The sequence below is a fragment of the Rutilus rutilus genome (assembly GCF_951802725.1).
Source record: "Rutilus rutilus genome assembly, chromosome: 24".
Taxonomy (NCBI): domain Eukaryota; kingdom Metazoa; phylum Chordata; class Actinopteri; order Cypriniformes; family Leuciscidae; genus Rutilus; species Rutilus rutilus.
In genome coordinates, this window is record NC_140228.1 from 19,084,539 (window position 1) to 19,091,239 (window position 6,701).

Sequence of the window (6,701 nt, forward strand, 5' to 3'; positions counted from 1 at the left end):
TGAAACAAACCATACAAAACAACCAGTTTGCAACCATTCTGCTTTTTTTTTTTTTTACATTTACGCATCAGAGTAAAAAAAGAAGAAAAGTTTGGTAAAAGCCAAACTGACGTTTTTCTGACTGTTCTTGTGAGAGTGAACAGAAGAGTGATCATGGAGATGTGGGAAGGGTTTTTCACCACAGCAGCTCTGTGGTTTGACAGTCCTCACTTTAATCCTGTTAGAGCTTTTCAAAACTGCTGCGTCCACTCAGATGAGCAGATAGAAGCCTGTCTGCCTTTGTGTGTAAATTCCACCTGTAAGGGAGGGTAAGAGAGAGAGCAGAATCACACAATGATTCTTCCTCCCCTGCCCCCTCTTATTGTCCATTTAAATGAGCTAAATCTGTGCCCATGATGGTGGAGTTGCTGGTTCACCATCAGGAAATCATCTATTTATTCAGTTTTGGGGGGTCCCAGAGACTCCAATGATGGACGTGTAAAGTTAATGAAAGTTACCTTCTTATTTTCCCTTCAAAAGGACAAAATGTTTCTCTGACTCTGTCAAAACCAGTTTGTTTGAGCAGAATAACCTCTTTTCCTTTCCAATAACCTATTTCTGTCAGTTATTTTAGTTTGAAGAGACACCCTTGTCCAAACAGCCAAAGGAGATTAAACAACCTTTCAATACGTACAAATTGAAATCGACAATATAGCAAAGAAACATCCCGGGTGATTTGAACAACCTTTAACAAGTTTATGCCCTGTGTCAAAAGAAATACACAATCTTTTTCGCTTGCTATCAGATTACTTGCCTTGAAAGGACAGCTGTTCCTATGAAGGGAATGATACAGTGCGTGGCTTGAGCTCTCAGATATAACAGCATTGTGTATTGGATTTCCACACAGTTGGTTGTTGCAGGGATTCCCGGAATCCGAGCGAGCAGCATTACAGGAGCCATGTGTCATTATTCCCGTGACCAAAAACTGGGCTTTAGTCTCATGGAAGCCTGACAGCCAATTATGGATGTGCTAATGGTTGAAGTGTTATTTCAGTTCACTTCACGACAAAATTAGCTTGCTCGAGGAAAACCGAATAATGACTCAAAAAACCTAATAGTCATGTCAGCAATATTCATTTCCAGGGAATGTTTATTGGCTGTTTTATTAACAATCAAAGCCCTGCTTAGTGGTTTTGTGGGCAGTGCATAGTGAGAATGATGTAACTTTATCAAGCAGACTCTAATGTAAGACTTCCATCCTTAATTGGCTTTAGAACAAGATCCCTCAAGCCTGGCTTGTACCCTGTCAACACATACCACATATAGAGCCAGCACAAGAGATGCTGCCAATGCCTGGACACCAGCCAGCTCTAGATCGCAAAGATTTTAAATGGGTTTTTCCTCAACTAAAGCCACAGTTTTTGTCCCAGGGGTGACTATATATATATATAAAATGTTATATGAAGGCCACATCTGAACTTTCACTCTTAGGGCCCTATCATACACCCGGTGCAATGCGGCATTAGACGCGACGCAAGTGTTTTATGCTTGTTTCAGCCCGACGCAGTTATCATTTTCACGTCCTGCACCACGTTGTTTAAATAGCAAATGCATTTGTGCCCATTTGTGCGCCCATGGGCGTGCTGGTCTGAAAACGAGGTGTGTTCAGGCACATTGTTGGCTCGTTGCTATTTTGAGGCAACTGAAATAGATTGCGCCATTGACCAACAAAAACCTGATCTAAAGTCAATGGCGCAATATTGTTTTGGCGCGTTAGTAATATGCGCCTATAGGCGGGTCCACAACGTGCGTACACTTTGTCTCGTAGATGGTATGCTCGCGCGCTTTAACCTCGCGCACAAGCAGATCCGTTTCCTCGCTGCAGAAGCGTTCAGTTTTTCCGCCTGCAAATTCCTCCATGTAAATAGCGAATCCGCTATGGCGCAAGTCCAACTGGCTTTTAAAGGGAATGGGAGATGAGACTCTGATTGGTTTATCGTTACGCCCAAAACACACCCATTATTCATTAAGAGAATACGGACAACCCTTTTAGACAATAAGCTGGGCGCGCCGACCATTTTTCCCATCGTTAAACTAGCAAAAGTGGATTCGGACACGCCCTATGTGCACTTGCGCCCTGCGCTTTAGACCATGCGCTTGGATCTTTAAAATAGGGCATGAAAGTCGGCATGAAACAGAAAATGTGCCTATCTATTCTTTTCTGTTGTAACGTACATCCGAAAGAAACCGCTTCTCGAATGAGAAATAAATGTAGGTCAGGACTTGATTTTGTCCATAGGGCCCTCGTGCCGTTGGTTGCACACATCATCAGAGAAGTGATGTCGTTGCAAGGGGGAGGGTAAATTAATGTTTTTGATTAAAAGATTACAAAGGTATATGAATTTTAAAAAGTTGTGCATGGATAAATCATTTATAATAAACACTGTAATATTTCATAAAAAATAAGATAAGTCAATTTAGATTTCATGGTGACTTCAATTAATAATAATAATATTACATTTTTAAAATTACACTATTCTACACAAAGAGTTAAATAATTAAAAATCATTTCAGTATGTACTGTGTGAAAATTAGTTATAGGCCAATCAGTTTTTACACAAATTATGACTTTTGTGTGCGTTGGAAATGATGTTCAAACTGACAATGTTTGCTAAAATTAGCTATTTTTAAAAGTTAATCTACATGTTTACAGAGAAGACAAAAGTGTCAGTAAGAGCATGCTTAAGATGAAATATGAGATGTGAAGAAAACATACAAATCAAGGTAAATTTTAAATGTATTCATATTTTAATATACATAAAATATTATTTAATTGTGTGTATTTAGGGTATATGAAATACTAGCTATGCATTTATCAAGACTGCTATTTAGTTCCAAAAATAATATTACAACATTTTTAAAAATGACACAATTCTGGGATGCCTGTATTTTACATTCACTGTTGAACAAATTAAGTAAACTAGTGAGAGTGTGAAAAGTCTGTTTTAAGAAAACATATTTTCTAGTGCTTAGCCGACATTCAGTCACAAATTCTTCCACATATATTTAGTATATAGTTTATATCCGTATGACGTGTTGGAATGATGACTATTGGCATTGGCACACATTCCCTGGTCAGCAGTGAGCAACACATCAGGCTTGTCACACATTTAGAGGGCAATCGTAATGAATGGCAAAGCTAATCCAGTGAACACACTGATTTATAATTGAAAAGTCACATTTGTCCTGTCTCTGGAGTTTTACATTAACAAATTAGCTCTAAACATGAAATGCATGACCTGAATTGGCAAAACTAAAATAGACTTGACCTCATTGATGCGCCAGACAGGTCCATACATTTTTTTTTAACTCATTATGTTATACGTAGACAGTAAAGCCTAGCTCGGTTTATATACTCTAATGAAGTTCAAACATAGGTGTAGGTATATATGTGTGCGTTCACGTGTGTCTGAGTGCAATGTGATCAGGCCTGCATGTGAAGTTCTGGCTGGTGAGCGCAACATTTCTCACTCTCCCATTAATCAGCCTGTGTGTCAAGTTTGACAGATGTGTCCTAACTTAGCAAGCTGCACTGCTGCCTCTGTTTCCAAGAAGGCACCAGAACCTTTCTCCTACTTTTTTGAAAAGGTATATCAAATTATGTCTATAGGATTATTGGTAACATTTTATTTTGTTGGTCCCTTTTGAACATTCTGTTGACTATAGTAACTTTGTAACTACATGTCAACTAACTCTCATTAGAGTATTAGTAGACTGTCTGTGTCTCCAAACTCTTTATTGTGATGCTCCCCCAACAGACATTCTAGTAACTTTGACAATAAGTAACTTTGCAACTACAAGTCAACTTATTCTAACCCTAACCCAACCAGTCTACTAATACTCTACTAATACTCTAATGAGAGTTAGTAGCTGTAGGTGCAGTGTTACTTATAGACAACCAAATGTGTTAAAGGGACCATCAAAATAAAGTGAAACCGGATTATTATTATTATTTGCTCATCTGCCAGGTGTAAATCGTTAAAGTTGGCATGAAACAGAAATTAGGATAGTCTTTTCTTACCAATCATGACATACACTGTTAGACTTTTCTGTAATTTCTACAGTTATTTACTTTAAATCCCCCAGTATTATACTGCTATTTCTCTTTACAGTAAATAACTGTGATTCCAATTGCATCATAGGAATTTTCTGTGACGTCTAACACCACATACAGAGACTTACTGTATTTTTTAAATTTGCTGTATACTACTGTATTTGATGTAACTGCCTCTCTGGCTGGCACCATTCCACCGTGCTTTTTATTTCCTAATTTTTGCCTTACACCGCGTGTCTACAACGCTATAATAGCCAGAGGCTGTCTATATTGGACACATTGAAGCGACCGGACCTTTAAATGCAAACCTGTTTATCCCTTGTAAGAACTAGCGCGAGCGCTTGGACTCGTATCGGACTACGTCTGAAATATAACGGCCGCGGCGCATCACTACACTGTTTGGGATTTGTCGTGTCGCGTCAGACAGACATCCAGTGTAGGTAATGGGGTCTGTCTTTTGTTGGATCGCGACGTTCGTGTCTGGCCCGGGGAAGAGACGGAATTCACTTCACCGAGAGAGAGATCAGCAAGCAAGGTAAAAAAAAAAAAGAAAAAAAAAAAAGAAAGAAAAACATTCTGTGTATGTTGACCATAGACTGGCTGTTGACAGGATTGTGACCAGTTTAACGCATGTTATAACGTTAACGCTAGCCTAACGTTACTCGTCGTCAACATGGCGGTAACGAACTTTACCATGGTAAACTGATCGAGCTAACGTTTCATTTTACACACCTTGTTAGATTATTGAATTGTCGAGTTAAAATATGCCAACGAGCAACGCGTTTACATTAACAATAAATGTGAATAAACTAATGTGAAATTCTGTTTATAGCCTAATTTTGGCCTACTGATGAGAACCTTTATAGTTTTAGCATTAGTTTGCAAACTATACCATATTATAGTTTTTTTAATGGAATTTAATATTTACTTCCATTTTTGTGTTTAAAGGCAACTGCAACAAAGCGCCAATTCGCGTCAGTGACTTAGCAAGATTCCAGAGGTAGGCCAGCCCATTTGTGATATATTTTGAGATAAGTTTGCTGAAATTATTAGCATACGCTATGTGAAAATTGCTTTTGAGCCACTGGTGCAGACTAGGTAGCTTACAATATCTTATAAAATCTCTATAAAATTGGCTAACTTTATATCAAATAAGTGACCTTTGCATTATGTCTAACTTTATTACACAGCAAATGAACCAATCAGAAGATGGACCATTGTCTTTGTTCAGTCTCACCAGATTTAATGTATCCAGGTAAGCACTGCAGTAAAACTCTCACTAATTCATTCAGACCAAATCTAGCATTCTAAACAACTTAAGTTTATATTTTTGCATTATTTTTATATTTTATTAGCCAGAAGACTCTACCATTGCAGTTCCACCTGACTAGGAAGGTCCTAATATCAGCGCACAGGTGGGTTAACTACTGTAGGAAGGAGAACGATCATCACACAGTGATTTCTTGCATGTATCTTACTGTGTATTTGTCTCAAACAGGTACTCCTTCACTGCAGACAAGCTGAAATGGGCTAAAATCATCTATTTCAGTCGTTCTTTCTATGGATCTCAGCATTTTTGGACAGAATTTAGGATTTGTAAGTATTAAAATTTAATCTGGCATAATTTAATTTAGTTATTTTGTATGCTATTTATTGGCAAAAGCTGTTTACAAATATATATTCTTAAGTTTTTGTGAAAATAATAATAAAAATTAACAAAAAAGGAGGTTAAAAATAATGTGACACTAATATTCTCTCTCTCTCTCTCTCTCTCTCTCTCTCTCTCTCTCTCTCTCTCTCTCATATAGTTTTGGAAGCGGGATCTCCTCTGAAGGACTGAGTACATTTGTGTTTGTGGGCACGCATGCAGACCAGGGAACACTCTGATGTTGTCAATCAAGTTCTGAACAGGAACCAATCTTTGGAGGAGTTCATTTATTCACAAAGGTGGTCAAAAACATTGTGTTGGCTTTTTAAAGATTATTTTGATGATGACTTTTACTCCTATGCTGTAGAAAAGATGGAGTAGACAGTCAGACATTGATAATAATAAGAAATGTTTCTTGAGCATCAAAGAGACTTCTTTCAAAAACATTACGACACTTAAATAGCCTACTTCTTTTGGCCACCAGTGTACATGAATCCAACACATTTTTGGAAATAAGTGAAATTATTTTTAAGGTGGGGTTATGTGTCTTGTATTGTGAAAAGAACTGTGTTTTGTCCTGTTTTGGACATTTCCTTTTTGAATGCTTAAAAATGTATTTATATTCTGCAGTTTTATGAATGTAATGGTTGATATTTCATTATAATACTTGTATAAGCTAAACAACCAATGACTCTACATTCATTTAGTCAAATGCTAATGTTTTGTTTATGGTTTTATGTATGTTCTCAAAAATGTTTGCAGTGAAGGACAGCACATAATGTGTTAATTTAACACGTTTACACATCTTTGTGCTAACCTCTCTGACATATTTACTTTGTTAAAATCATTAACACAATGAATGAGTTAAAATTAACACAAAAAATGTCGTCTCTAAACTCACCCATTAATGTGTAAAAATTTCACACATCATTTCCAGCATTGGCATGTTTATTTTGTGAT

At 37.2% G+C, this 6,701-nt stretch overlaps 1 long non-coding RNA gene across 1 annotated transcript; it reads left to right on the top strand.

Moving 5' to 3' along the window:
* Nucleotides 1-5,194: 5,194 nt before the first annotated feature.
* Nucleotides 5,195-6,011, top strand: LOC311284315. The gene is made up of 3 exons (XR_014626193.1): nucleotides 5,195-5,508; nucleotides 5,592-5,689; nucleotides 5,902-6,011. It is a non-coding gene; the product is annotated as an uncharacterized lncRNA (long non-coding RNA).
* The last annotated feature ends 690 nt before the right edge of the window (nucleotides 6,012-6,701 follow it).